The 14597-nt window shown below is 39.0% G+C and overlaps 1 pseudogene across 1 annotated transcript in view; it reads left to right on the top strand.

Annotated features, from left to right (window-relative positions):
- The window catches only part of LOC148724797 (uncharacterized), a 57549-nt pseudogene extending 50579 nt beyond the window's left edge, over nucleotides 1-6970 (top strand). Inside the window, exons 26-29 of the transcript XR_015991087.1 lie at nucleotides 5263-5298; nucleotides 5527-5639; nucleotides 6146-6214; nucleotides 6335-6970. The product of XR_015991087.1 is annotated as an uncharacterized LOC148724797 (transcript). The remainder of the gene's footprint in view (nucleotides 1-5262; nucleotides 5299-5526; nucleotides 5640-6145; nucleotides 6215-6334) is intronic.
- Nucleotides 6971-14597: the final 7627 nt, after the last annotated feature.

Raw genomic sequence — 14597 nt, 5'->3', positions numbered from 1 at the left:
TTCAGGATATTTCATTGCTTTATATGAGTTTATCAGCGATTCCAATTTTGAATTTCGCTAAAGGAGCGAGGTAAGATGACATCTACAAGAGTTGTAAGATCATCTATTCAGTGTAATGGCTCATGTCCTTCGTGAGGATTCTATCGCTATGATCTGTCTGGATTTGAAAGGTCGTCAGGGAACTTTTTCTACCGATTAGCGAGTTAAAACGTGCATGTTTTGTGTACCGCTCCTTCACTTACGACGCATACACCGTCAGCTGGAGGCCTAACACGAATTTAGCGCTATGGCGTGTTGTTTCGGAAAGGCTAGTTTTACTGACTCTGGTAAATCTTGCGCAAGATATTTGCGTAAATCATATTTGATTGATAATCTTTTTTTTGCCATATGGTTGTTCTTTTAGCAGCGGTTGAAACGACCACCAAGTTACATTTACTTTCTGCGTCCACTGCCATGTTACATATCGGTTTCTTTGCTTCTAAAAGTCTTCCATTAATTAAATATTGCTTAAACGATACTTTCCCGTTACAATTCCGTGTTACTTGTACTCGCCAGTATGGATTAGATTTTTTTAGATCATGAAATGCCATTTTCCAGTAAACAACGCAAATTTTATGACATAATCTACCTCAATGAAAAATATTTCACAAGGGACAGAATGGTACGGTCGGTTAATTTTCCACGCAACTCTCACGTGCTTAGACGTTTTCTACCAATAAAATTCGCTTATGGCTAACCTGGACTTCACCCCATTGCGTGTCAATTTCCTGTAAACAACCTGCATTTCATCCCGTATTTCGCACGCAAAGGGCAAAGTCCAGATAGGCAACAACCAATCAAGTAGCCCACCTTATTATCTTTTGAAGAATGATACTTTCTCTTGGTTCAATCTACTTTTACTTGTTCCAAAGAACGGAGACCGGAAAATATCTTTGTCCAGAGGCTGTAAGAGATAAAATAGAGCTTTCCACTGCAAAATTATATGGAAGAGTATTTTGAGGCAACCATCTGTTACTGAACAAGAAGCTATATGGAGCCTGTATTTGGGCCGGATTTGTGGATCAGCGGATTGAATTGAATTGGTTCGAATTGAGGGCTTTGCTAATTTAGCAAAATCGCTGTCGAGTGTTTTTCATGGTTTGTTAACATGGAGAGTTATGGAGACTAAGACTTCGGAAAAAGTTGATGCCATCCATGACAATTTGGAATTGCTAAAATCGCCGGAGGAAAGGCGGGATCACTCACTAAAAAGTTGTATTTGAACGCGATGACGTTATTTACAAGGACTTCTCTTGCTTACTTCTAATAACAAACCTTTCAATTTTTTGGTTGCCTCGGAACGATATATCACAGAAGGCATTCTATAGACCTCAAGTTTTTTGGCTGATTAAAATTAAAGGTATGTGACAGTGACTTCCACAAGTTTTCCTTTTTTGGTCAGAAAAGTACAATTGTTTTGTTCGCAATATTTGTTTACGTATGGTTTCAATCGCCAACGTTTACATAAGATGGTTGTATTACTGTTCCCAAGGATTGTTGTTTTCATTAGTACGTTAATAATAGTAGTGATTCACAGTATTAGGTTTGTACTTTAAATAAATATATTTAAGTTCACTCGAAAGATGAGTATAAACTGTAACAAGCTTATCGTTGCTGCGCGGCCAGTACTTCAAATCTGACTGACACTCGATGCCAAAACTCAACCTCGTTCCCTGGATATGCCACCACATTACTTTACGCCAATTAAAAACTGCACGCTATTGTGAATTTTCTTGCACAGGAAAAACCAAACAGAATGTCTGATTCTGGCCCTTAATGGTCAGAATAATAACTAGGACTTTGTCTCTGACGAAGGAACGGCAATAAGCACAATTTTAACCTACGAGCAGGTTGTTGTTTAGTCTCGTCATGCAATGTTGGAGAGAGGGATAGCGTTGCGTGACAAGTTTAAATGAGGGCTGTGGAGGGGACTGCAGGAAGCGTTGTACCAATGCAGTTTATTTTTGCCAACAGTTATTAAGACACCAACATCAGTTATATCGTGTCCCATTTCAACCTACGTATCCAAAAAAAACAACTCCTGCATGCGTAGCATGCCCATGTTTTTGAATGATACCAAAACCATTCTAGTTTATTGATACCCGCGATTTACCACCGTTTCTGTTGGTTTTGTTTCGTCATTAGATGAAGTTTCATGCTTGAGAAGTTGCAAAATTTGAGCCGAAGCGTATGTTGCAGGGTTGATAGTTTGTCAAAATGAAAGCCTAGTGCCATAAAACCAAGAATTATGGCGTATCAATGGTATTCCATATCAGCTGCTCCTGGAGCATCGCCATTCATATCTATCTCGAAGTGAACTTTGTCTAGTCCAGCACAAGGAATTCATACACCCTGCGTTGTGACACCATACTGAAGACGGGAGCAGGTTGTCCTCTTGAACCAACTGTACCCATCTGTCTTGTTTAAACAGGATTTGAAACAATTTGAGGAAATCAAACTCCATTGCAGCCATTTTGGGTGGCAAGTGATTGAAAATGAGATGGTAAGATAGATGTTTTATGCAGCAATGGCGTCTGCAAACAATTTCTTTGTTCATATCTTGAAAATGAAAACATTCGATTTAGGGGAGGAAATTTCTTATAAGTAAATGTTTTGCTAAAGGAATGAGGCTTTAAAAATATAGTTTGAAATTAAAAATTGAACCATAGATAGAACAATCAAGCAAAGGAGAAGGTTTTTTGTGTTATCATTCCATCTAAACACGACAGGGATTGGGAGAATACGAGAAAGTTGTGCAAAGTCTCGACTGAACCTCGCGCTTTTTTTTTATTTTTATTACTCACAATCCTTGGTGTTGAGATGAGGCTGTGTTAACACAGGAAAAAAAATCCTCTTTTGCTGTTATAAAATATTCCTGGAATATTATAGAAAGTGTGACGTCTTAGAAATGTTTGCATAATCTCATCCAGACACGCTTATCGGCCAATGAGAACACTCTTTTCATCTCAATATTTGATAAACACGCACAATACAAAAGTCCAGACGACGCACCATTAAAAGGCCTCATAGGGGTTTAACCGTCCGCCGTCAGAGGACCTAATATTTAAAGGTCAGTTGTCTAAAAAGTAAATAAATTTTTACCGTCAACCGTCAAAATAGCAGTTCAATGCTTACCCTCACGTGCCTTCAAGATGTTTCGGGTCTCGCCACTTTCTCTATACTCGCTCCTTGCTGCGTGCAGTTGAAGATCTAATAGGTCATTAAAAGATCTTTAAACTGGTAAACCAGTTTCCAGCCCTCCATATATACTCACTTTATAGCAATGTTTACTATGTTTTACTTAAACTGACAGTTTGAAAATATTCTCATTTTTTTTTAAATTTTAATAGTTTTTGTTTGAAAAGAGATAACTTAATCTAAACCTATTTGAAAACTAATCTGTTCTGGTCAGTGGCCACGCCACGCAGCACGCAACGTTATTCCAACCTTTTGACTTAGTCACTACTGACAACGGCTTACATCACATCTCGTCATGTCCAGTGTGTTGAAAGCCGTCGTGGGTTTCTATTGTAAAGGGAGGGATAAGGCTTTGGAGCGATTCAAGAGAAGAATTTCTGATGGGGAAAAGCATTGGAAGTGTTCGGCAGCACATCAACAGGTGCTCTGAATGGTAGTTGTCAAAAGAGATCTGCGCCAGCTGAGAATACTGTCACAGATGACGAGTATAAAGACATATAAAGAATAATAACAATGACAACTTATAGAGATTTGACTTGCTCATTGAAGTATAACAAATTCAACTCACCTCGTCACTTGACATAATTTCATAGACGAAATTACTGCTAAAGAAAGAACATATATTTGTAAACTGTTTTAGATGTAGATGTCACAATAAAACAAAAGAACAAAGGTGATTGAATTCAAAAGCTCACCAGTCATCCATGGTTGCACGAGAGAGAAGAGAAGGAATGTCATATTGTGGAAGACTGGGACGAGTTAATGAACACGCAGGGGAATGAGCCGAACAAAATGGCGGAGGCAGTCAGTGGCAGCGAATGCCGAAGGGTATATATTCACAAGTTAGCTAAGTTATCGGTCTTTTCATTTTTTTTTTTTTTTTTTTACTTTTTAGTCAGCTTTTTTTCCTCCTTTTACTGCCACGGTAATGTTTGGAATATTAACAGTCAAAATTTCGCCATCACGAACAAAAAAACTACGGTAAGTCAAATCTCTATAAGTTGTCATTGTTATTATTGTCTTTTCATGGGGGGTCCGTAAAGGGGGGTCCATAGAGGATCCGAGGACCGCTCCGTACAGGGGTTCGTGAACCAGGTCCGTAGGGGGGTCCATGGACTGGGGGTCAGTGTGTGTTTTCGGAACATCCGTGTTGTCCGCCATATTGGATTTCGATACCTGAATGCATTATTAGTGCGAGCAGGAAACTGGGAAAAAGTAGTCATCGTAGGTGACTATCAGTACGAAATTGCGAAAATTAATGACCTGCGAGGTCAAAAGCGAAAGCAATCAACCTTAGATCTTTTTTGTCAAGGAAAACGCAAATCGAATGAAGCCAAGTTTATCTTGTTCTCTACTTATGTTCTGTGACGGGGTGTGGACAACAGGTGGCCTAGGTCATGGCCCTACCCTGTGGCCTACCCTATGGCCTACCGGTGGTCAGATTTTTAAACGGATAGCATTGCTGAAAACCTTTCAACGCTTTCCTGAGTCCTGTCCTACCAGAGTAAAGTACTAAAATACCTCTGGGGGTAAAATACCTCTGATTGGTTGTCGGAAAGGGGCGTGATTGATGGCTGTTACCCGAGGCTTGGTGGCATGAAAATGAGATTCTCAAAGCTCTTGACCAGAGGTTCTCTCCGCTCGCTGCTTTGCAGCTCGTTAGTCGGCGCTTTGCGCCGAGCTCTCGTACTCCGGTAGAGAGAAGAGAACCTCTGGGACTAGGGTATCTATTTAATAGTGCCTTTTGGAAATGAACACCTATATTTTGATATGATGGTCACCGTTTCAAAAAGCAATCCAAGTTCAGTTTTCATTTTTCAGCCATAATACATATCGGGTTTGTCGCTCGAAGAGTCAGATAGCGCTCACTCATGGAGCTCCCGCGGCGCATCGGCTTCACTCCAATAGTTCCCGCAGCACGCTAACATTAATTTTTTTTAAATGAATTTTTTTGACTCGCGCAATGGACTTGGCCGAAAAGATGGTACTGTTCGTGGTCTAATTTTTTTTTTTGAATTTTTGAAGCTCGAAGGATTTTGCTGGGTCACGATCATGCCATCGGTACGTATTAAGTTCAATTATATTGTAATTGTATTTTTCATGTAAAGTTTAGTCAAAGTTCTAAATCAGACCTTTTATGGCAGTTCATAGTTCCTTTAAACTCGGTGCTGTACATCTTAAGACGTTATTGGCATGGTGTGTAAAGATTATTGTTGCTGCTTTTCTTGAAAAGACATGTGGAAAACTCAGTATTTTGTTAGGGTTATCGTAATTTTTTTTTCATTTAAGGTGCCCTGTTCGCCCAGTGACATAAATTCTGCGCACAAAATACTCCTGGTATTCTCTTGCCACGAAGACCTGCTGAGTGCAGTTGGCTCATGGGGATATTTTACTGCATTCAGGTACTTTTCTCTAAAGGAAATGCATCCTCACGTATCTTCGTATTGTGTTTTCTTTCTTTAAGATAGTTGCTGTTCAGATGAATGCATTCTTGAATTCACGAAGATGTCATTCTCGTACATGTGTTCAGATTATCATTCGTAGTTAGCTTTAAAAGGGAGACGTTAAAGCCTTATCAGTAGGGTCATTGTGTTGTTTCATTTATGGGGATAATTAAGATTATTTTCCAAGTATCAAACTCTATAAAAAGAATAGTCGGTTGAAGCCGGGGCAGATTTACGGATTTGAATTTAGATTAATTTTAGGCCGTAGAGGATAATGGTTGAGCTTCAAATATTGCTCTGTCTCCGGCATTCTGTTGTTATTGTGAGAGGCATTGCTTTCTTGCTTGAAATAGTAGCTTTTCAAATCCACTCTTTCTTCAGAATCTGCTATTGCGAAGCTGCATTAACTTTAGTTTCTTAAGTGAAACTGTTGAGCCCAGGAGTGTTTTTAATTATTTTTCCAGGGCGAAGAAGAAGGGCTGGAAAAAGAGAAGCGGCTTAGTTTTAGGAGAAAGTTCGAAGCTGATGCCAGGGTATGTTTGGTTGCTCCTCGGAAGAAATTTAATTTTGTAGTAGGAATTTCGCATTTTCTAATCAACCATATTTATCCTCAATATTGAACATAAACAGGTACGTCAAATGGAATAACGTAGTTTGCCTAAAAGGCCTGGAAAGAAGTTTACGACGCAAACAGAGATGACTAATCCGAGAGACATCGTTGAAGAAGCCAAACGTGGAAAAGAGTCAACGAAAGATGTTGAGCTTGGCTTAAACTGTTTACATCTTATCCCGAGATGTGAACAGTTTAAGCCTTGCATTATGGAAGAATAACCTGGTGAATTTTCCATAATGCATCACGATTTTATACCTCTCAGGCAACGTATGAACAGACTGACATTAACAGCTGCAGACAATGCCAAATAAGGTCACTGCGTAGTCGTTGAAATATCAAACACTCACCTTAGTGGTGCTACTAGCCTTATTTATGGGAGGAAGATCAATGAAGAAGGATCCGGTGTGGGTGAACCTTATCAACTGGTGACGAAAGATCTCATAGGTACCTGGGAGGATGAGGAGGTGAAAGCAGAAAATGTCCAAGTTGGTTCAATTGTCAAGTACGTTCAAGTGGTAGATGAATTTGTCTTTCAAGGGAACACGAAACGGCCGCGACAGGTGAGCAGGCGGCTTTCTCTAATTATGTTTTACTTCGATTTGGAATATCTCGCTGTCTAGAAACTTATAGATCCCAAGAAAGAGGTTGTGAAACATTAGAACTGTTCGCACATAGGAGTATGTATAATTTCATATAGGGCAGAAGTGATCAAGGAGTCAATTTTTTTTTAAATAATGCGCATCAGGTTCTCAAAAGTCTGATTTGGCCACGGGACTTGAAGGATTCTGATAATTTTTAATGATATTTTTGGGGTACTTTCTGATTTTTTTGTTGCATTTTTGGTTTTTGTTATTGATGTTGTCGTTATTGTTGTTAGTTAGTGTTAGGTTTTTTTTTTTTTTGTTTTTTTTTGTTTTTTTTTTGCAAATATCCTGCCGAGATTCTTAAGACGTTCACATTTAAAAGTTTTGTTATAGAATAAACCACTTCGAGGGCACTTAAAAATGCATTTGTTTGCAGAATGTGAAGAAGATTCTTCTGGACCTACGCTGTGCTGCTGGTTCCTGCAGAGACACTGAAGATGCCTTTTCTTACGTAGAAATCTCCTCTGAAAGGATTCACGAAGACTATGCATCTGATGAGATCTTATGCCTTATCAGCCTTAAATGTAGCGGGATCCAAAATGAATCAATTGCATTCGTAGCCAAGCTTGTAGAACTCTTGAACCTCAAGCTTAATTGCAGAGAACATTGTATGCTTTATCCATCTCCCGGTGCTTTGCAACTGATTGACAGGGAAGACACCGACGATGTTGTCGATGTCGCTGGTGTGAAGATGGGAGAACCACTTCTGATTACGGGAGATGACGGTTTAAGTAAATCGCATTTCCAAGCTATTTCCGAGGGCCTCATTCCGAGTAAGTAAATTTAACTTCTTATCATCCTGTTTTTGCTCGAATTAGCGCCCAGGCCCCTCTTTAAAATTTCGGCTAAAAGTAAGAGTGCTCATTGGAAGGAGGGCACTTAATAGAGGGGGCGCTTATTCAGAAACTATCAACCTATACTGGCCCCGCTATAGTTAAACCTTAAAAATTTCTAAATAAAATGGCAACAGAAACAGTTTTCCTTTGTTTCCTTACTATTTCAGAAAGTGTGGGAAGAAGCTGAGAGGGGCGTTTATTTGAGCGTGAGAAGTTATTCGGGGAAATTCGGTACGCAACTTTGAAGCTAAATAATCACAATATCCTCTTCACCCTTCTGGGCATAAAGCTATACAAAAATAATGATATAATTTTCTTAATATTTGCTACGGGGATTAACTTTAGTGTCCCAGATCATAAATACAAAAGGAGCCTGTTTTCCTCCTGACGAGGTATATCTAAAGGCTGATAGTTTCGAAAGAAACTTTTTGGGGCTGCGTCGGTGGGAGTAACGAAATAATTTGGATATATCAACAAAGTTGAAATGGTAAATTGGCCATCGTAATGATTACAAAAGCTGACGTTTCGAGCGTTAGCTCCGACCATAGTTAATCGACGAAGGGCTAACGCTCGAAACGTCAGCTTTTGTAATCATTACGGTGGCCAATTTACCATTTCAACTTTGTTGATATATCCAAATTATTTCGTTACTCCCACCGACGCAGCCCCAAACAGTTTCTTTCGAAACTATCAGCCTTTATTCATTTGTATTTTGATTGCTGCGACTACTAACTTTTGTCTTAGCATTTTTCAATCCACAGCATTCAGAACAGCGGACCATGCCAAGCCTTAAGAAACTCACAAAGGAGCTACGCCAGGAAATCGTAAGTTATCTTTTCCCTTTTCCCCCTATTAGTAAAGATCTAGCATTCCGTTTAGCCATTTTCACTTTCGCCAAAACTAGGTTTTGTAGCCACATAAACTTCATCGGTCGTTGCCTTTTCGCTCCAATTTTCATGCATCTTCATTCACCAAACAATACCACCACCAAATTCAATGCGCCCAAAATTCTTTTTCACGTAACATCATGAGAATCACCATTACAGCTATGTGCCAAAAACGTAATCGCCTCACCGAACAAATCCTACATTGCCGCTCTGAACTTTCCAAAATCTGTCCAGCAGTTTTATTAAAATCTATCCGCGCCAAAATTCAGAAAACTAATTCCAAACTTTTCAATCATTTAAACCAAATTAAAGCCCAAAAACTTGACCAACTTATCGGTCCCCAAATCGCTAACCACTTATCACCAGAAAACCTCAAAACTGTAGTTAGCATTCCAGAAAACCTCTCACTTTCCGATTCAGAAAAATCCGTCCTCAGTAAGGGCTTAAATTTCGTTCCCATTTCTAAAACAACGGACGAATTCTCAATTAAACAAGACGTAGAAAAATTCCTTCGCCGCGTTCAATTAAAAGCCTTTTTTCACAACAAAGAGGATGATTCTAACACCTCGAACAAAGACACTTTCGAAACACTTCAGACTCGAAAGTCTAAATAGACTCCCCCAGAGGGCCAATTCGCATCATTAGACTTTTTTATCAAAAAATGCCGCCACGATATCAACAAACTCAATTTCAAACGTATTACCAAATTTTCTAATCTCTCTTCTGAAGAGTGGTCGGCTCTAAAAAGTCTTAGAAAACGCAAAGACATAGTTATCAAAGCGGCCGATAAGGGCGGCTCAGTCGTTGTTTGGCGCACCGACCTCTACCAAAAAGAAGCTTTGCGGCAACTTTCTGACACCTCTTTTTATCAAAAGATCGACAAAGACCTCACTGCCAGCAATCAAAACTCCGTCAAGAATACGATCAACCAACTCATAACTAAACAAGAATTGCCAGCCACAGCAAAGAATCTCATCACAACCACTCCTAGAACTTCTCGTATTTACTTTTTACCTAAAATTCACAAACCTAACAACCCGGGTCGGCCCATTGTCTCGGCTTGCAGTTGCCCTACCGAACTTATCTCCAGCTATCTAGACAAAATTATGGCTCCAATCGTCAAAACTTTACCATCATATATTAAAGACAGCCAACACGCTCTTCAAGTTTTTCGAGACTTTAATTTCCTTGGCAAAAACAAACTTCTTTTCACCATGGACATTACGTCTCTTTACACTGTCATTCCTAATGGCGAAGGCCTTCTGGCCCTTAAAAAAAGATTCGCTCCGACGAAGGGCTAACGCTCGAAACGTCAGCTTTTGTAATCATTACGGTGGCCAATTTACCATTTCAACTTTGTTGATATATCCATATTATTCCGAGGTATATCTAAAGATGGACAAAAGTTCTGACCAAAAAGCCTCATCCACACCAACGAAAGATACTTCGGTGGCTTAAGGACCTTTTATCAGAAAAAGAAACTGAATTGGCTTTGACGCGGAAGCAAAAAGCTTTGTTTCGACATCAGTATACTTAGGTGCACTATTCTGTACTTTCATTGCTAAGGTGCGACAGTTACCAAAAATGTTTTAAATACATGTTTCCCGGCAAATGTGCACGAAAGTTGACTGACTCTTCGAGAGGTCGTTTTCTGATTCATTTAAATAACTGAGCATGAATTTACTCCCCGGTATTTTTTGCATCACGTGTGCTATCAAATCGTTTCAAGAAAGGCTTATGTCTACAAGTTGTGACAGCTGATATTAATTATGTTTGACAGTTGGGTCTGAAGCATTTCTCTTCCCCCCCCTCCCCCCTCTCCCGAGTGTAATGGAGAACTTGTGATATATAGGAAAACTATATATCTATATGTCACAAGTTCTTCATTACACTCGGGAGAGGGGGGAGGGGGGGGAAGAGAAATGCTTCAGACCCAACTGTCAAACATAAATAATATCAGCTGCCACAACTTGTAGACATAAGCCAAGAAAAAGATGTTTTGGCAGGCCGAACCTCAGAAGTTTCATTGCGGCATGTTATGGGAAACTTCATAACTTGACGATGTGGAATCATGATTTAGCGCCGAATTTCCTCGTCAGGAAATGGATTTTCCTTGAATCGCGTAATTCAATAACAATACGGGAAAAAAAAACCAGCATTGATATCTTTGTTTTTCATTTTGAGCGAGAACCAAGAGATACGAAACAATATTACTTAGCCTCGCATTCAATTCGCATCCATGCGTAATACCCAATCAGAATGCGAGATTTTATTCAATTATGCGATTCTAACGTTGACAGTATGAATTAGCAAGCAATCCAGTTGTAATAGCGGTAATCTTTGCGCCTTCCTGCCTAGAAAATCTGGTATGGGTTTTAAGAGTTTAAAGCCAGCTTACGTTTTATGCTAACTATGTAGACGTTTTAACTTTTGAAACTTTCTTTCTACCTAGAAAATGAGCCTGGAAAAAGTTTTTTTGACAAGAAACCTGAAGATGAAGCCGAGAAAACCGACGATGAAGATGATAATATGTTATGAATCCTAAAAGATATTACTTGAAATTTAAAATGGGTAAGTAAACAGCCATGCCCAAGATGAGATAGAAACTCTCAACGTGGAATTAAAATATGAAAGTTAAAATTTGTATTGCCAAAGGCGATATTTTGTAACGTGGAGTGGCAACCATTATGTTATTAACTATCGTCAGAGGACACAATTGTAAGGTTGATGAAATTATTGGCGCTTTTTTTAGGTGTATTATTTGGAAATTTATGTATCCTTAGAAATATTATAATACTTCAGTCATTGCGGTAGTTCCTAAACTGAGCACAGAGTGTCAGAGGCCTTTGTTGCCTTCTATTTCTATTGATGTCGTTAGTCGTTTGGGTAACCTTTCATTTACTTCAATTCTTTGACTGAATTGCGAACTTGCCCTTCCAATAAAGCACATTTTACATCTTTCGGCTCCAAGAAATATTTACGGTTGTTCTGGTTTTACAGAACTTATTTGAAAAGGACATTATGATACTTAACAGTTGGTGGGTTTGACATAACTATAGATAATTTTTATATTTGTAAAGACTACCTATCATATGGCAGAACATGGTCCGTAACTTTAAGGAATTCCTCACACGCCTTTACCTGCAGTCAGGTGAAGGATGCATAGAGCACAAACTTAGTTTTACAGGGCTAAGAGTCCGGATTTGTTTTTACTAAGTTTAACGCTAGGGTCAATTTTGAAATGACCTGGATGATACCCAAATATTTTACAAGTTATATTTTGCTTTTTGTAAGCAACATTTGTTTGCAATTTCGAAAACTAAAGCACCAAAATGGAAGGGGAAGGTCAGTAACTTTAAATTTCGCAAGAATGTGAAAGTTTGCAAACTCAGATCTATTATATGCTTAGCGAGTGTTAGAAAAGTCTTCATATATGACACCATGCCCTATTAAAGAATTGTTTTGGGTGAATTTGAAAAAAAAAAAAGGAAATAGGCATATTATACGAAATTGAAAACAATTTAATTTTTATGTATATTATTAGAGGCGTATAGCTTTTATGGTCGGGTCAGTTATGTGCATTGATGACGTAAATAATTATTATCCAAGTTATTAAGCCAAGTTTCAGTTTATGTATTTGTTCGCGACAATAAAGAGAAATCGAAATGAGCATATGGTCTTGGACGAAATGATTAAGAATAACTATTTTTAGTGAGCGTTTTGCTGTTGTTAATGGAGAAAGGACATACTTGTTAGTTTATAAAGTCAAACCTTGAAACAGAGAAAATGCGAAGCTGTCCCGCCTTTGCAAAAACATTTTAGGAATAACAAACGCAGCCCTCATTTGGAATAATACCAACGACATTCTTGTTAATTAATACCCGCAGTCTACCACCATTTCTGTTAGTGTTGTTTCGCCGTCGACTGAGGTTTCGTGCACTGCTTGAGAAGTTGAAAAATTATGTGCCTAAGTGTACCACAGGGTTAATAGCTTGTTAATGGAAACTCTACTGTCGTAAAGCCATCGATTATGGCGTATCGATACCCTTCCACTGCAACTGTCCTTAGAGCATCGCCATTTGTACCCATCTGGCGATGAACTTCGTCTAGTCCGGTGGAGGCTGTTCATACACCCTGCTTTGGGACACTCCACTAAAGACGTGAATAGGTTGACCTCTTGAACCAACTATATTCACCTGTTTTGTTCAACCAGGACTCTTTGACGATTCGTGGAGTCCTCCCATCCCCCCCGAGTGTTTGGATTAGGCTGTGTAAACACAGAGGGAAAAATCCTCTGTTGCTGTTATAAAATACTCCTGAGGGAACGTAGAAAGCGATACCTCACAACCGTGTTTACATGCTCTCGTTTAGACACACCTATTAACGTATTAGAACACGCGTATTGTCTCAAATATTTGATAAAATTGCATGGTACAAAGGTTCAGACGATACACTGCTAGGGCACTGCCGGTGAAGAAAGGACGGTCAGAGATTGAGGGTTTGATTCCTTCAGGTCACTTATAAAAAACAAGATCTGAAGTTAATTTGAGTGGTGGTAACGAATAGAAAGCTGGAACGATGGTTGAAGTTCAGAGCAGAAAGTGTGAAGAGAAAGGAGTCCAACAAAATTACTTACACTTTTAGGGGTGCAGTGAGCAATAACTAACGATGCTCAATTATCAAGGGTATACTCTTTTGTTTGCTGGAAAAAAAAACCGTAACTCTCGTGAGTAAGAACATTGAACCTGTCACCTCGGCATAGGACCTTGGAGTCTACCTCGACAATAGTTTGAATCACAATGACCACATCAACAAAATTTCTTCAAGCTGTATCTTCAAGTTAATCATGATTAATCGCATAAAAAACCTGCTTGATAAGAAAACTATCGTACTACTTTACGCTTTTGTCTTTAATAAACTATTCTATCGCTCCATAGTATGAAGTAATAACTCAGAGAAAAACATTTTTGTTCAAAACTTTGCAGCAAGAATGTTCCTCGACCTGAAGAAATACAATCACAACTTTAAAGGACTAAAATCATTAGGATGCCTTGACGTAAACTATAGACTCAAAGTTTAATATCTGTGTCATGATGTATAAAAGCCCCAATGAAGACACTCTTGCGTATCTATCACAGAGGTTCAGGAAACGCTCCCAGATCCATAACCGAATTACAAGGACACGTAACGGCTTGGAGTTGATTAAATGTTGCCTCGCCACAGGGCAACGATCCTTCAGCTTTCGTGGAGCCAAGGCATGGAACGAGCTTCCAAAATCCATTAGAGACGCTGCTTCGTTCAATGATTTTAAAAAGAATTTAATGAAAGTATTTTAAGGAATTTTTAAGATTTCATCCTTGCCATTCTGAACGTGGTAGAACATGGGTACTTGGGGTAGATGACGGTTAACGTGGTAGAACTTGGCCAACTTAGGGTAGATGAGGTTTAACGTGGTAGAACATGGGTAACTTTGGGTAGATGAGTTGTTTACTACGAGAGCTTTGTTTTCCGCAAATCATTTTATTGTTCCTCAGTGTGGGGGAGACGTCTAAACATAATCTACACAAATTACAGTTGGTGCAGAAGTTTGCAGCGAGAGTTGTATTAGAGTTAAGGAAGTTTGACCATATCTCTCGGGATCAGAGATCTCTTAGATGGTTAGATGTTACAGAGAAAGTTCTATTTGATAAGTTGGTCTTAGCATTTAAATGTGTAAATGGTCTAGCTCCAGCTAGATTATTCAGCTAAGTTTTTTGTTAAACGTTCAGGAGTTCACAATTAGGAATACAAGGGGATGTAATAGTTTTGTGGTTCCCCGATGTAGACTGTCAACGGGACAAAGGGGGTTTTACTACCGGGGTCCAAGGGAATGGAATGGGCTAGCTGAGAATATTAAGAATGTGAGAGAAATTGATAGTTTTAAGACTCTTTTTAAA

This window comes from Stylophora pistillata, chromosome 8, assembly GCF_964205215.1.
Source record: "Stylophora pistillata chromosome 8, jaStyPist1.2, whole genome shotgun sequence".
Taxonomy (NCBI): domain Eukaryota; kingdom Metazoa; phylum Cnidaria; class Anthozoa; order Scleractinia; family Pocilloporidae; genus Stylophora; species Stylophora pistillata.
The sequence above is the reverse complement of the archived record's forward strand: the minus strand, read 5'-3'. Positions and strand labels throughout refer to the sequence as shown.